This window comes from Podarcis vaucheri (genome assembly GCF_965113315.1).
Source record: "Podarcis vaucheri genome assembly, chromosome: 11".
In the NCBI taxonomy this organism is placed as follows: Eukaryota; Metazoa; Chordata; class Lepidosauria; order Squamata; family Lacertidae; genus Podarcis; species Podarcis vaucheri.
In genome coordinates, this window is record NC_138749.1 from 62893655 (window position 1) to 62911140 (window position 17486).

Below are 17486 nucleotides of genomic sequence, written 5' to 3' on the forward strand. Positions count from 1 at the left end.
GAATGGAATATTACCATAGCCACAATGAAACCTTTTTGGTATATGTTACAAGATTAGATATTGATGAGAGCAGAGAAAACAAAACAGAACATATAATCGAAATAACAATAGTCTCTCATTTTAAAAAAGAAATATAATCACCACCCACATACAGCACATCAAAACCACTATAGATTATTTTCTATAAAGTGTAGCACAGAACAGTTGCTAACCTGTTCTTTTCACATTATATCTAAGAAATGCATCTCTGAATCACATTGCAATACAAATGTTTCATGGTGGGGTTTTTTAAACTTCTGTCAAAGGAAGTTCTGAGGCTTACGGAGTAGCTGACATACGGTATATTTACAGGAAATTTACTGCACTTTATTCTGCAAACCTATCGACCTTTCCTGTAAATATCCCAGTTTGGATTTCCAGGATTTTGCAACCCTTGTGCAGGGTGACTTTTTAAGGTCAGCAATAGAAGCTGCAAGCAGAGTTCATCCAGGGTTGAGAAAACCAACACACAGCAGCAAAGGACAAATGCACATTTGATTTTTCCAGTGTTTCCTACAAAATAATAAACACTACTGATTCCTTATGTGTCCTGTGTAATCTGAACATGAGTGGCCTTCTGTCAAGTATGTCAACTGCCTGCAGCATCACTTAGAATACAGAGGCCACCGTGCACAACTAGAAGTGGCTCCTACATGCACACGTCCCTTCAGCTCCCATAAATTCTCCCTCGTGCCATAGAGATTTGAGTAGACTGATGAAGAATTGAATTAGGAAAGGCTCTGTTGCGTTGAGCTTTTTGGTGTTAGCTTCTGTGTTATACCCATCTCTGCTATTTCTACTTGTTTTTTTCAAAAAAACAAACCCGTTTGAACAAGTCCTCAGTATTCCTCCATCCCTGCTTTACTCAACTGTGTGCCATTTTTTAAGAAACATTTTTTTTTTCATCTGTGTCCCTCCACCCTTGCTTTTCTCAAACTTCTACCATTGTTTGGGTAGAGGGAGAAGTGAGAAACTCTTCCATTCCTTGGCTTCCTTATGTGAGAGAGATAAAGAGCCCTCAAATATTCTATAGCACCTTCCCATAATCCCAAATTTCACTCCTGGCACCATGCGTTATCTTCAGCATGAAGTTCCAAATTCAGTGCAGTAATTTAGAAAAGATATTTTATTAACAAGCAAACACCCACATGTGTACAACATCCATCAACTTAAACATTCTCTAACTTAATAAACTAACAGCCTTGCTCTTAAAATCCTATTCATCTTAAAGATACAGTATCATATATATTAGCATCAGTTGTGAGTGCAAAGAAGGCTGCAGAAGAGGAGAGAGGTGGGAACGGGGTGTGTGGTCTGTGTGCAATGAAGAGTTGTGAAAAGTAAGGAGGCGGGGAAAGGAAATAAAGGTGAAAATGGGAGAGCAAAGGGGGTTGCAAAAAGAGAAGGGAATAGCAGGCTTGGGAATGGGGTTAAAGATGAAAGCAGGAGGGTGAAATGATCTGAAGACTAGGAGGGGATGATGGCTTCAAAGTCAGGTGGAAGATGGAAAGAGCGCTTGGTGGGTGTGGGAGATGCGGGAGGTTACAATGGGTGTGGTGTATGTGCAAGGGAGGTTGCACAAAATGAGGGGGTGAAGGGGAAAACAGGGTCACAAAGCAAGGATGCAGAAAAGAAAAGTGGCTTCAGAAATGTGGTTGGGAAAGTGAAAAGTGAGTTTAGAAAAGTGAGTTTTGGCAGCCCCTGGTGCACAAGGGAAGGGGGCTTGTAGAGATCCTCCATGGCCGACTCCAAGGAAGGGAGTCCATGCTGGACTGCTTTGATCCCCAATGGTGGCTCTGGAGCTGCATCCCGTGTGCCACTCACAACAGCAGCTCACTTGCTCACCTGGCAGAGTGGAGCTGAGCACCACCTGCCTCAGCAGCCATGTAGTCTGCCCTCCTCCACTGCTGCTGCTGCTGCTACAGTAGTGCCTCCTCCTCCTCCTCTCTTCCCACCCCAACGCAGCTAGCCGCCTCTCCCTGCTGAACCAACCCATCACTTTGCCCTACAAACTCTCAGTCCAGTGGGACCTTCTGCCACCTGCTAAGGCCAGGCGGGGGCTGCGGGAGCCACTCTCCTCCCCCCTGTGCCCTCTTCTTCTTGGGCTGCATTTATGTACTGGCTTCACAGGAGGCGCGAATCATTTTTACTAGAAGCCTTCTAAAACAATAATGATGATAATAATAATAATAATGATATCACTATTACAATTCTTAAAACCCCTCCTTTTTATCCTGACAGGGATTCAATGTCTATGTTGTTAACAAAAGTGCATACATATGTTTGTGTATTATTTTTTTAAATAAATATTTTAAATATAATTACTTTAATTATATTTTCAATTAAATATATTAATTGTGTGTTTTAAATAATATCAACTATATTGTGAACTCTTTAATTTACATTAATTCAGTTTAATTCAGTGCACAGCTCACAGGTTTTGTATCGAAGTACTTTTATGGCCCACTTGGTCTGAGATGTTAGACCGCCCTGCTCTAGGGGGTAAATGTAGGGGGAATAATGGGGGCATGGGGAGTAAAGTGGGCAATGGTGCAGCCCCTGGTAATAACATACTAGCCAAAAATTTAAAACCTACATACTGCTCCACAGTACTTAAAGGTAGCCAAAACCAGTCTGTTTTGGCATGTGTTGGCCTGTATGTTATCTTGTCTTATTTTCTACAATTCCTAATGTCAGTAGTTTCCTATGAATATTGTATGAATGTATGGACACATTTCTCTAATAGCTGATATTTTTAAGTGGTTTTTTAAAGGTGTTTTCATTTTTGAAATATCAATAGTTTGACGCTCATATGCCCTGAAGAAGAAGAAAATATATGGAGTAATTGATTATACAGATTTTCATTTCTGGAGAAAATGAGAGGCTGCAAAAACAAGACTTCTTCACATTTAAACATTTCATAATGTCACACTTAGCTGTAGGAGTAATTGTGCACATTTTCTCATTCAGTTCAATTCCAAAAGTTCTATATTTCTATTTCCTGAATGTCTAGAAATCAAAGCCAAGCCAGACTGAAATCTAAATAATTGTTTAAAATATATTATTTCCAGTCTTGTCATCTCAGAGATTGCTTTTGTATTCAATGCAGTATTTTATAAAGGCTCTTCTAGTGGATAAGAATTGTCCCAAGTTAACATTAAAAGGGACATTAAAAGAAAAAAGAAAGAGAAACAGAATAAGATGCAATCTTTCCTAAAGCAAAGCATTCCCCTTGAGTCATCAACTTGCTCTTAGGAAATAAAGGCTTACAATATGCCAAGGCTGCAATCCAAAACCCCAATCCACCAGAGTGGAAAGGTTCGGTTGAGGCAAAAGAGTCCATCTAACAAGCCTTGTTCTGCCAGCCTCCGCCACAGCATCTCAGTGTTTGCCTGGCAAAGGATCTGTTTGATCCTGAACCAGCACTGCTGCCATCACATGATTCAGCAATGGACCAAATCCAGATCTCTTTGTTGCACTAGCAATGTAGTGTAGCAACGCAGCATTCTTGCCTCAACCACTGACGTGGTTGCTGCTTTGAAAACCACAGTGAGGTGGCCTTTTAAGTCCTACAAGAGAAACACATCACTTTCAGGCTGTTGCGTGTCGAGGTCCCCAAGCCACCCAATTATTCACACAGCACACTGTTCCTCACCTCCTTCAACACATCAATTTTGGTTTGGGTTTTTGGCCCGATTTTGGCCACAACTTTATTTAAATACATACAAGTGAGTGGTTGCTTAGGCATTGGTTCCGACTATCTGTCCTTGCCCAGGGGACAGAACTGACTTCCAGATTCCAGCGGAAGCCAGTGCGGGAAACAAATTTTGGGGAGAAAATGAAGCTGGGCCTCAGTCCCTCACTTCTCACCCTTATGCTCCTGGTGGCTTGCACGGCCCAAGTCCAATGCCAGGGACAAGGACGAAAGAATGGCAAGCCCCTGGATTCCTTTAATGGAATTCCCTTTCCATACCACCATTGGAGGGGTAGGCACTTACCCCTCCACCAACCAATTTGAACCAATGCCTAACCGCCAACCTTACAAGTTGTAACAATTTGCTACGCAGTAGGCAAAACCAAATGGCACCAGCCAATCAGCCAAATGGACAAAATTCCTACCAGGCCCCTGACCCAAGGCAGACGACCCCATGACAGGCATAGCGAGGTCAAGTGAACAACCCCCCCAATACAGGGACAGTGGGCGGGTGATCCGGTGCAAGCAGCCAAGAGGACGCCCAAAGTTGGGCGACCAATATTTAAAACCTCTGACCCCTCCTTCAAAATTGGCAACAAGCAATTCTCCCCAGCGACCCAATTAACCAATTCACTGCCTGGGTCACTCTGCAAATCCGCCCAGCAACACTGGGGTGGCTTGTATCCCCCACCGCAACACGTGCTCTCTGCTAGGGAGAACACGTTTTGCTATTTTGAAGTCATATTAAATTACATATTGGCAAGTTCAGGCCACATATTTAAGTTGATTTGGAACTCTCACACAACAAACCTGCTTGCCCAAAAGCTTGGTGTTACTTATTTATTTTAGTAAATAAGTGAAGTGAATGAATGCATTGGAAAGTGGGCGATATCTGGTTTTCAACATTGTGATATATTAGCAGCTAAATATCACAATATGCTAATATACCACAATGTCTGGAATGTATCTCAGCTGCTTCTTTCTCCCCACCTTAGAGGACGAAAAAGCAGCTGAGAAACTAAAAAAATCCGAAAAATGAGGATTTTGGGTCCCGTTTCAGACTGACTGCACAGAAACCCATTCCTTCCCCCTTCAAAACATTACTCAGACCTACAGCTGAGCAAGCCTCCATACGGCTCCAGCTCACACTCCAGCTGGGGAGTGGGAAGCGAGCCCCCCGTACTGCTCCGGCTCACATAAGTCAGAGGGGCACAGGAGCTTCCTCAAAAGTGCAGGCAGGCAGGCAGACGGAGCCCGAGAAGGTGCACGGCAGGAACCTTCTCAGGCTCTGTACACCTGCCTGCTTCCACCTGGGCGGGTTCCCTTTTCCTTCCCTGACCGCTCAGGTGGAGGCAGGCAAGCAGGTGGAGCCTCAAAAGGTTCCGGCCAAGCACCTTCTCGGGCTCCGTCTGCCTGCCTGCACCTTTGCACCTGTCTGCAAGCAATTTGAGCTAGGAATACAAAATGTCTGAAATAGGTATTGCGATCTGAACGCCATATTGGTTTCAGACAATTTTCCAAGATATCATCTAGCCCTACTTGGCATAGCATCATCTAATGACCACTAGGTGTGCCATCTATGCGGGGCCATGGAGGATGAGGCCCCCCCAATATTCTGCAGCTAGGTGGGTCCCGTCAAGCACCTCCCAGGCTGCCACTAGGCCCCACTGGGCCTCCTCCCACTGTGTGACATCACATGCACACTGCGCCCCCATGTTGGGCAGAACCTGGTGCACCTGATGACCACATACACAAATAAGATCAGATACTCAATAAAGACGTAATCTGGAAGTGACCTCTGACAATGAGATTTAACTAAAAGAAACCCCACACTATTTTGTTTATAGCCAGGCAGTTGGGAGTGTTTGGAATCACCTATTCTAGGCAAGGATCCGTCCCCACTATGACTTGATGTATATATGCTGATAGCATTTGGGGGGGGGGGTTCCTTCTGTTTTCTATGGAATGCTTCCATTGTTTAAGGCAATTATGTATGGCTAGCAAAATCCAGGGACAAAAAGAAAAGCACTAAACACAAACAAAAAAAATCCAGAATACATGTGTTCAAGTATATTTTTCCAAAACATTATTCCACCAGCTAGTAAAGTGTTCACTGTGTGGGGAGGCCAAATACAAGACAAAAATAAATACCTGTTCAATACCTTGGAAGTAGGAAGCAAAACTGTGAATGTCTGAAGAAGAAAGATCTGTGCGTTGATAAAATAAGCAAAGAAGAAAGAAAGCAATTAAAGAAGAAATCAACCAATCAAAGAAGAGATTAATTAAAAAAAACAGGTTGGGGAAAAAGAGAAAAACAGAATTTAATGCATAAGAAGTGAGAATTCTACTCATCCTTAAGGTATTTCATGGGCAGAGAGACGAGTGAGAAGAGTGTTAATTGGAGACAGTCACTGACTACTGAAAAAAATAGTGTGAACAACTGCAGGTAATTGTCCATAGGCAATGTAGATTCTGTCCAATATTGGCTTTAAAAGAGGCTTAGACAAATTCATGGAGGCTAAGGTTGTCATAGCTGCTAGCCTTGATGCTAAGCTCAGTGCCTTTACAGCTAGAGGCAATCAAGTTTCTGAATACCAGCGGCTGGAAACCACAGGAGGGAGAGGGCGTTGAAAAGTAATCTAGTTGGTCACTGTGAGAACAGAACGGGCCATTGGACAGATCCTGCAGGCTCTCCTCGTGTTCTTATGTGGAGTTACAGACTGAGCCACAGACTGAGGGAGAAACTACAGTGGTACCTCGCAAGACGAAAAACGCACAAGACGAAAGAGTTTTCCGTTTTTTGAGTCGTTCCGCAAGACGAATTTCCCTATGGGCTTGCTTCACAAGACGAAACGTCTTGCGAGTTCTTGCGAGTTTGTTTCCTTTTTCTTAAAGCCGCTAAGCCGTTAATAGCCGCTAAGCCGCTTCGCAAGACAAAAAAACCGCAAGACGAAGAGACTCGCAGAACGGATTCATTTCGTCTTGCGAGGCACCACTGTATAGCAGAGTAAATATGGTAGGAAATATAATGAAGAACAGAAACCTGCAAAGGAGAGAGAGAGAGAGAGAGAGAGAGAGAGAGAGAGAGAGAGACGGAAGGAGAAGAATGATGAACAAATTTGTAAAATGTATAAAGATTAAAACACTAAATAAATAAGGAAATGATACACAGACAGTTAGAAAACTATGGATAAGGTTTCTCTGCTTAGAGAAGTTCAAAGACCAGAATTGTTTCAAGTTAGAAAAGGAAACTTAACATGAGGAAGGAGCATTAAAAGATAAACACTCTGTGTGCAAACATAGTAATCCTGCGAAGAAAAAAGCGATGACAGCTGTGCTTATATTGAAGGAAAGATGGGGGGGGACAAAATGAAAGGGAAAATTTGTAGAAAAAAACATTAAGAGTCGTCGTCCCCCTTCACGGTAGCAACATTAAGGGATTAGGGTGTGTTGGATTTTTCAAATTTCAAAAATTAGGGGTGTTAAAAAGTTGTAACATGACTTAATGTAATTTAGTGTTAAATTAATGTAATTTAGTGTTACTTGGTAAATAACCACATAAAAATATTGGCTATTTTGCATTTTTGTGGAATTCTCAATAATTTTAAACTTGTCTTATTTTTAAAAAGTGTGAAAAAATGTGTGTAAAATTGCAGAAAAATCATTAAAAATTATTGTCAAGTACTTTTAGTTATATTGTTATTATATTTGTTATTGAGCATAACAAATAAGCCAAAACGCGGAAGTGGCAAGAGGAGAAGGCTTGCTGAATATAAGCAGAGAAGTAAGCAGGTTGCATCAAATGCAATTGTTTTCTCTGCTGATGATAAATAATAATTATTATTATTATTATTATTATTATTATTATTATTATTATTATTATTATTATTATTTTATTTATACCCCGCCCATCTGGCTGGGCCTCCCCAGCCACTCTGGGCGGCTTCCATAAAAACCGAAAATACAGTAAAATATCACACGTTAAAAACTTCCCTGAACAGGGCTGCCCCCACAAATAGCTGATGACCAAGATGGAAGTTATGAACTGACATTAGGAAAACCAAGTGAGCCTTCCACTTCTAAGAAAAATAGAGTACAATACAGTAGAAGTAGATAAAGTTCCTACGCAGAGCATCAGATAGGGTGTTGGCCTGCTTGCCACAGCTGCCATCACCACTGCCACCTTTATGGATGCTGACTTGATCACTGAAGAAGAGACTAGTAGTTGATCACAATAAAGTCAAGAGGGCTCAAGAAAAAATTATGAAATCCCTGGACCAGGAATTGGATTATCTTTGTCAGAAGGGTGAAACTGACTGTGGCTGAAAGCAGACAATTCAGTTCAGCAGTTCCCCAGTATCATCACAGAACAGCAGTATTCTGTGTGCAGAATACTGTGAGCGAAGCATCTCCGCCACTTCACTCTGGAGAACGGCTCAAAAAGAGAAAAACCAGCTGAAGTTATTGCTAATAATCTTGTAGATTTCATGAAGAAGAAGGGCATAGGTTAGATCTGATAAATTATTCTGCCCTATTTTTCTTATTTGACTATGGAAACCACTCCTGTGTTGTCCTGTGATGTAGTATCTCTTCACAGCATCCAATTTTAGGCTGGATATTGCTGTACTTCGGCTGAACTTTGATATCTGTGTGTCTTTGTTTAGTCTTAAATCAATGGTTTGGCCAACAGGAATTTGTTCAAAAGCTCTGCTGCCAGACAGCTGAACTAAGAACTGTCAATTCATAAAGTTCTGACATAACTCAGGGTATTCCACAGGAAGACTGTCACCTGGTGATAGTAAATTGGCAAGTAGTCAGCATAGTTCACCTTGTCATAAGCAAAGCAGCAAGAGTTGCTATAGGGGAAAAGGTTTAACTGCCTTGTTGGGCAGCATGCAGCAAAGGAAGAAGCACATTTACAGTGGTGCCTCGCAAGACGAAAAGAATCCGTTCTGTGTTTCTCTTCGTCTAGCGGTTTTTTCGTCTTGCGAAGCAAGCCCATTGACGGATTAGTGGATTAGCGCTATTAGCGGCTTATCGGATCAGCTGATAAGCGGCTTAGCGGCTTAGAAAAAGGGGGGGAGGAAAAAAACCCCGCAGGAACTCGCAAGACATTTTCGGCTTGCGAAGCAAGCCCATAGGAGATTCGTTTTGCAAAGCACCTCCAAAACGGAAAACTCTTTCGTCTAGCGAGTTTTCCGTCTTGCGAGGCATTCGTCTTGCGGGGCACCACTGTATCAAGTTCTGTATTTTGTGTGTGAGAGAACCCCGGGGCTGGCCCAAGACATATTAACACTTGGGGTGAACCACAAAATGGCGTCTCCCCCAGCCAGGGAAGAAATGGTGAGTGAAGATCTACATCAGGAACAAGGGGGTGGGATAAAGATCTACATTAGGAACAAGGGGGTGGGATAAAGATCTACATCAGGAACAAGGGGGTGGGATAAAGATCTACATCAGGAACAAGGGGGTGGGATAAAGATCTACATCAGGAACAAGGGGGTGGGATAAAGATCTACATCAGGATCTGCTACCCCTGTGAATTCTGCTGCCTGAAGCAGCCACCTCACCTGGCCTTGTGGGTTGGCTGGCCTGTTGGCAGAGTAGCTAAATTGCAGCCAGGAAGCCAAACCACATGCAATACTGACTCTTTTCTTGAAATTAAAACTATGTTCAAACACTTGCTAAAATATTCAAAAGATTTTCCTTGCAGAACATATAGCTAGGTCAGAATATATGCAAAGTATTTATATTCATATGCTTATCCAAGCATGGGCTCAGTTTTTTCTTAGTTGAAGATTACAGGTTCTTCCTTAACATTCAAACTAAGTGTGTCTTTCTCTCTTTCCAGTACTTGCTCTCAACCTTCTGGCCATGACCCAGCTTGGCCATGCAGCTGCTTCTGAGAGATTTCCACTTTCTCCTTCCAGCAGACTTCTCCTTACTGCTTCTTGGGGAGAACATCTTCTATACTTCTTTCTGTCACATGCATTCACACAGAAACATTAACACTCCTCCTGCATTGTGTTTAGAGACAGAGTTATCTAACACTGTCTCTTCTTCAGTGTTCTTTGAAATGCAGCCATTACAGTCAAGTACTCACACAAGTGCTGCTGGAAGAGACTCTTGAGAGTCCCATGGACTGCAAAAAGATCAAACCTATCCATTCTGAAGGAAATCAACCCCAAGTGCTCACTGGAAGGACGGATCCTGAAGCTGAGGCTCAAATACTTTGGCCACCTCATGAGAAGAGAAGACTCTCTGGGGGAAAAAAAACCTCTGGTGTTGGGAAAGATTGAGGGCACAAGGAGAAGGGGACGACAGAGGATGAGATGGTTGGACCGTGTTATAGAAGTGACCAACATGAATTTGATGAAACTCCAGGAGGCAGTGGAAGACAGGAGTGCCTGGTGTGCTCTGGTCCATGGGGTCACGAAGAGTCGGACACAACTAAACAACAACAACTCACACAACAAAATGGACACTGTAATAAGAAACCTCCCATATGACCAGAGTTAACCAATCACACAAGAATTACTGGGGAACATTCCAGAATTAAACACACAGTAATGCATAGCTTTCCAAACTTTTCATGTTGGTGACATGCTTTTCAGACATGCATCATTTTGTCACACAGTAATTCAGTTTTACTAGCAACTCAGAGGTTAAACAAATCCCTTTCCAGTCCTGGGAGGAGTGCAGGGAGCGTTCGTGTGACACACCTACACACAGCATTGACACACTAACGTGTCGCCACACAGGTTTGGAAAGCTGTGCAGTAATGCATTTAAGGACTCTCAATTTCAGTAAACTAAATCACGATACTTAACATGGCCCTAATAAGGGCCTCAAAAATGGCACTGGGTCTCTTTTTACACTGCCCCCCTCTCTCAGTAGTTCTCTAAGAGGAATATGGATGACCAGAGATCCAGAGAGGTGGCTGACTGTGGGATGGAGTAAAGCTGATTTTGCTTAGTTGTCCAGCACAGCCTGCCTCTTCCTTATCTTCAAAGCCATGGCGTTCCCCTAGTTCCAGTGAAAAGCTCTGCATTGCTAAAGAATTAAAAAGGAATGAGGGGGAATCTGAAAATCTTCCATTATTTTCCTGTTTTATGATCACATCATTTGATTAATTGCACATTTGATGTTTGATCCATGAACCTCCCATTGCATTGTAAAGTTCATATTAACTTTTTATTAAACTAAAGCAAAGCCCCATCATTTTATCTAATATATGTTATCAAGCAAACATCATTTTAGAAATACAAATTATCTGATGAAGAATCAAAGGTATTTCGGAGGTGTAATTTTAATAATCTGCCCTTTTCAATTACTTTGGGGGTTCAGATTCTGAAATAGCAAGATTTTGAGCTTTTGTATTCAAAAATGTGTTAATCTTATATTAAAGGCATGGTTGAGCCATCAAACTGATTTCTTTTCTACTTAGCCTAGCATTACAGTTCAGGCCATATATGAGCCCTTCAGAAATCAGCATATACTAATTTTAAGTATCCTTAGATCATTTACAAAATAAATTATTCTACTGACAATTCATGCACTGATTTAAATTCTGCTCAAGGAAACACAAGCATGTATTCAGAAGAGGTATTCTAGTGTCCGAGCATTTATACTAAGGTAATAATAGTACGATTACATTATTAACTCATGAGATTAAATGCCCCTAGGGCACAGCATACGTACATCATTTTATTGTGTTCCATTGGTGACAAAATAGCCCAGAAAGCATGCTTTGCAAACATCATTTAGCATCACAATGAGATTTGCAGAAGCATCTCCAAATACCAAAACACCCTTCCCACACCTTGTCCCCGAGGTCATCAAGTACTATTAATCCATGGACAGAAAGGAGGAGAAGGACTGGTCAGTTAGCCAGTCTAGGGGAAGAGGTGGCAGAGGAAACAATGTTTGCTGTGTGGAGCAAGGGAAGCAGGCAGACACAACCCCAGGGGAGGAGACGCCAGGCCCTAAGGCTCCACGGCTGCGAGGATCCTCCGCTGGAGGGCGGCTCCTTCCCCACCCATCTCTTCCCCGCCAGTCCTGGCCTGCATCAAGCCTGGGGCATGTGTCCTCTCCATCCTTTCTCTGTCTCCCTTCTTCCAAGGGGGAAAAAATAAATAGGACAGAAGCTCTGTTGTGCCCCGGCTTGTTCGAGGGGTGGCAGTTAGAGGCAGCTTCAAACCCCCTGTGGGTGCATTGCAAGGGAGGGAGAAAGGCTGGGAAATTGTCACTTCTTTAATGCCTAAATCCTTCAAAATGGGAAGCAGTGGCTTTGTGGTGTCTATTCTCGGACACCTACTCTTCAAAATATGGCATCCCTGGCTTGAAGTAACTTAGACATTGGAATGAATAAGAGAATGAAAGTGTAGTCCCTAAGCTAAATAACAACAACAACAACAACAACAACAACAACAAAATGTTTTGAATATACAGTAGAAGCAATCCAAGGTGCACTATGGTCAAAATAAGCTGAATATTTGTTTGATGGGGGGTCAACATTTAAGCCCCAATATTTCATGTCATGGTTTTAGATACCACATGTCTTAAGCATTTTGTTATACAGAGCATATACAGTGGTACCTTGGGTTAAGTACTTAATTCGTTCCGGAGGTCTGTTCTTAAACTGAAACCGTTCTTAACCTGAAGCACTACTTTACCTAATGGGGCCTCCTGCTGCCGCCGTGCGACCGGAGCACGATTTGTGTTCTCATCCTGAAGCAAAGTTCTTAACCTGATGTACTATTTCTGGGTTAGCGGAGTCTGTATCCTGAAGCGTCTGTAACCTGAAGCGTATGTAACCCGAGGTTCCACTGTACTGCTTAGGCTGCACTCCTACACACTTATATGAAAATAAATTCCATTGAACCCAGAGGTACTTCTGAATACACATGACTAAAAGGTAAAGGTAAAGGTACCCCTGCCCGAACGGGCCAGTCTTGACAGACTCTGGGGTTTGTGCGCCCATCTCACATCTATTGGCCGGGGGCCAGCGCTGTCCGGAGACACTTCCGGGTCACGTGGCCAGCGTGACAACGCTGCTCTGGCGAGCCAGAGCCGCACACGGAACGCCGTTTACCTTCCCGCTGGTAAGCGGTACCTATTTATCTACTTGCCCCCGGGGGTGCTTTCGAACTGCTAGGTTGGCAGGCGCTGGGACCGAGCAGCGGGAGCGCACCCCGCCGCGGGGATTCGAACCGCCGACCTTTCGATCGGCAAGCCCTAGGCGCTGAGGCTTTAGCCCACAGCGCCACCCGCGTCCTATACACATGACTAGGTCTGTGCTATTTCTGTTCCATAATTTTTCTATTGAAATTGAGCAGGACTCTTCTGGTGTTCATGTTTTCTGGATTAAAACGACCAAGGGTGATGTATAAATGTGTATTTGATTCTGACCTTTTTAATCAAAACAGCATTTTTCTAAGTTTTTACCATATTTGGAATCTTTATGATAATGTGATAAAAGGCAAAAAGAGGTAGAAAATGAAGTAAATTTGTGGGTATAAGTGGCTGCAGAATTGTAGCGATTGAATAGCAATTTGCGATTTTAGCAATTGTATGGTACTTTTTGTGGGCTTGCAAGATCAAAGGCTTAAATTGGCTCAGAGTTACAATTCTACCAACTGCAGCAATTTTCAGCCTGTAACCCAATTTTAAAGGAGCAGCTTATATTCAGGTATTGTCTTTTTTTTCTCCCCCCAAGAATTTTAAAGGTACGGCTTATTAGTGGGTGCAGCTTATATTTGGGCCAATACGGTATTTTTGGAAGCTGAATGTCCAATGGGGCTTCTGCAGCTTCCAGCCAATCAGAAGCCACGCTTTGGTTTACAAACATTTTGGAAGTCAAACGGACCTCCGGAACGGATTCCATTCGACTTCCAAGGTACGACTGTATTTTCTTCTCATGCATGAGAGCTACTACCATTTTTACTACATGATGATGGGAACTCTCCCTTTATGTTCAGGAACATAATACATAATGATATGGTTCCTCTTCATCCTGGAGAAGAGTGACTAGTGGGGTGCCACAGGGTTCTGTCTTGGGCCCGGTCTTATTCAACATCTTTATCAACGACTTGGATGATGGACTCAAGGGCATCCTGATCAAATTTGCAGATGACACCAAACTGGGAGGGGTGGCTAACACCCCAGAGGACAGGATCACACTTCAAAACGACCTTGACAGATTAGAGAACTGGGCAAAAACAAACAAGATGAATTTTAACAGGGAGAAATGTAAAGTATTGCACTTGGGCAAAAAAAATGAGAGGCACAAATACAAGATGGGGGACACCTGGCTTGAGAGCAGTACATGTGAAAAGGATCTAGGAGTCTTGGTTGACCACAAACTTGACATGAGCCAACAGTGTGACGCGGCAGCTAAAAAAGCCAATGCAATTCTGGGCTGCATCAATAGGAGTATAGCATCTAGATCAAGGGAAGTAATAGTGCCACTGTATTCTGCTCTGGTCAGACCACACCTGGAGTACTGTGTCCAGTTCTGGGCACCACAATTCAAGAAGGACACTGACAAACTGGAACGTGTCCAGAAGAGGGCAACCAAAATGGTCAAAGGCCTGGAAACGATGCCTTATGAGGAACGGCTAAGGGAGCTGGGCATGTTTAGCCTGGAGAAGAGGAGGTTAAGGGGTGATATGATAGCCATGTTCAAATATATAAAAGGATGTCACATAGAGGAGGGAGAAAGGTTGTTTTCTACTGCTCCAGAGAAGCGGACACGGAGCAATGGATCCAAACTACAAGAAAGAAGATTCCACCTAAACATTAGGAAGAACTTCCTGACAGTAAGAGCTGTTCGACAGTGGAATTTGCTGCCAAGGAGTGTGGTGGAGTCTCCTACTTTGGAGGTCTTTAAGCAGAGGCTTGACAACCATATGTCAGGAGTGCTCTGATGGTGTTTCCTGCTTGGCAGGGGGTTGGACTCGATGGCCCTTGTGGTCTCTTCCAACTCTATGATTCTATGATTCTATGCCACTTTTATGTTCACTGGGACACTTTCTATATGCACTGTCCTCATTCTGGTTCAGAACCCACAAACTACTTGAAAAAATATTTAAGAGTTTCAACATACGTTTCTTACATATGTAAGAGTTTCAACCGGGCACTTTCCTTTTAGAATTAGCTAAATAACATAATTATGAAAGTAACTCTAAATATACAGTATTAAAAGGCAGACACATGCCTTTATTTCAAGTTGTTATGCAAATTCTGAATTCAGAGACTGTTGGACCCCTATAAAACTAGCCCTTTGCTCTTTTCACACTCCTAGTGCATTCTGCATAATTTCTTTCCAACATGTTCCCTTGCGCTCTCACCTCTGCTATAGGATCCTATGGCAGCCAGCTCTGTAAATTAGCTTTTCTTTCCCCCCAAATTATTGCCCCTTATGATACAAATCAACTATTTCTCCATTTATTCCTTTTCTAGATCAACCTGAAACACACCAGCCTGTCAGCCAGATTAGCCACTTGCCGTCTTTCCTTTGCTGGCAACATAAACTGAATAAAGTCTCCTAACTTCTCCCAGAGTGCAGCTAACAGCAATCTCCCCCTCCCTCCCTCCCTCCCTTTAGGACCTGGTCCTGTTGAACTCTCTAAATATGCCTTGAGTAATTCTGAGTCTCTGTAATATTCTGTCTCATATTGAAATGTGAAATATGAAAGCCTTCAACTGCTGTTTTTCAAATAATTTCACCACATTATTCTACATATGTATCAAGAAAAGATGAAAAATAATAAAATAATTTCCATGCACTTTACATTTATAAGTAAATGCTTTATACTGAAATGCATAACTCTCATCTCAAATGCTCTGATTTTAAGATGACTTTAAATTGTCCCCATCGTGAGCTTGTGTGCCCCCCTTTATCCACTTTTCCATTTCCTGTCTGGGATTCTTCTAGCTGCTCACATACAGATTATGTACAATTGCGAATGCACATCATGAACACCTGCTATTTGCTTCACACCAAACATTCTGGGCAAAAAAGGAAACAGCAGTGTTTGACCAAAGGAAGCTGTTGAATGCATATAAATTAATTACAAAGGGCTACACGATACAGCATAAATGGGTTTATGAAAATATGGCTGTGTCTGTGCTTCTCTAGAGTCCTGCTGCATTATCCCATGACTCATTCAGATGAGTCTTTCACCCCACATTCCCCTCTAGGGCCTACTCAATATAATCCAGCATTTCTACCAATATGTGAAATTCAAGAGAAGCCGTGTTATACATGGTAAGAGAAGGGCAATGACAGGAGAATTGATTTCCTTGATTTAATGAAAAGAAGATTTGCTAAGATGGGCAAGCACAACTTGTTTCCTTTTCTTCTCTCTTGTTATCATTTCACTCTGTCCCTTCTTCATTGCATTAACTGCTCATGTCAGAGTCTTATAATTCAGAATAGTAATCTGCAATCTCTTTACTTTCTCTAAGTGAAAGAATGGTTGCTTTAGGGAGCAGTTACACTCTCCTGTGTAGGTTTTGCTGAGGCTCTCTCCCTCTTGTCAGCCCTTTACAGAATTATCTGCAGCCAGTGGTGTAGAAAGGTCAGGTGATACCCAGAGCAGGAAATTTCTTGTCACCCCCCCCCCCCACGCACACATTGAAATTATTAAAAGAAGGAAAAATAAGATAGTGTACTTACAGTTGCAAGTGTTATTTTCTGGTTTATTTACTTAACATTGTGAGCATAAGCACTTAAAACATTTTTTTCCTAACTTTGTTCTCTGCAAATTTTGAAATCACATCATCAAAATCAATTCCTTTCGCTACTTTGTTTTCAATTGACAAGATGGCCAAGCCAGAGAGCTGAACTTGACTCATAGTGGACCTAAGATAACTCTTGATTAATTTTTGTTTTGAAAAACTCCTCTCACATGATGTCTAGCAATGTAAACTGAATTTTAGAATAACTATTCAGAGATTTGAATTAAGGCTCAAAGCAAACAGGAAATTGCCCTAAAAATGGCAATATAGACATATATTTGTATTTACCTTTTAGACAGTGTACCTGTTTCAGCAATTCACGTAAGCCTCTAATAAAAATATCATCTATGGAAATAGCAGGAGTTATACAAACAGGTCTTACTCAAAAATGTCAGAAGTAACTTTGCAACTACTCACTTCTAACCTAGGACTGCTTCCTCTGCAAGGAGATAGAGCAGCTTCAAGCCTATCTGCCTAATGCAGGCATAGGCAAACTCAGCCCTCCAGATGTTTTGGGACTACAACTCCCATCACCCCTAGCTAACAGGACCAGTGGTCAGGGATGATGGGAATTGTAGTCTCAAACCATCTGGAGGGCCAAATTTGCCTATGCCTGGCCTAATGATACAACCACCTTGTGCTAGTTAATGTCACCCTATACAGCAGCTGCACCTTGTGTTCATTGATCTTCAGTACTTAGCAAGTGAATATAAAGTAAAGCACCAAGCACCAATGAACAGGGGAGGCAAAGGAACGCCGCCGCGCCTCACTTGCTTTGGTGCACAGGTGCGCGAGGCTGGATGGAGGAATGGCTGCCCTCCAAAGCTGCTGCGAGGTTCCGCGGCTCTGGAGCTGGCAAGGTGAGGCTTGGGAATGGCTCGCATCGCTCCTCAGAGCAGCGGCCTCTAGGGGCAGAACCTCCTTAAAAGGGTGACACTTAAAAGGGCAAACGGGATTCTATGGGTCCCACCAGTGTTTATTTGTGCAAAAGGGGGTTTGGGTTCGGCCA

At 42.6% G+C, this 17486-nt stretch overlaps 1 protein-coding gene across 5 annotated transcripts in view; it reads right to left on the bottom strand.

Moving 5' to 3' along the window:
- LOC309542668 (proprotein convertase subtilisin/kexin type 5-like) overlaps positions 1-17486 on the bottom strand; it is a 169289-nt gene that overhangs the window by 124268 nt on the left and 27535 nt on the right. The window lies entirely within an intron of this gene.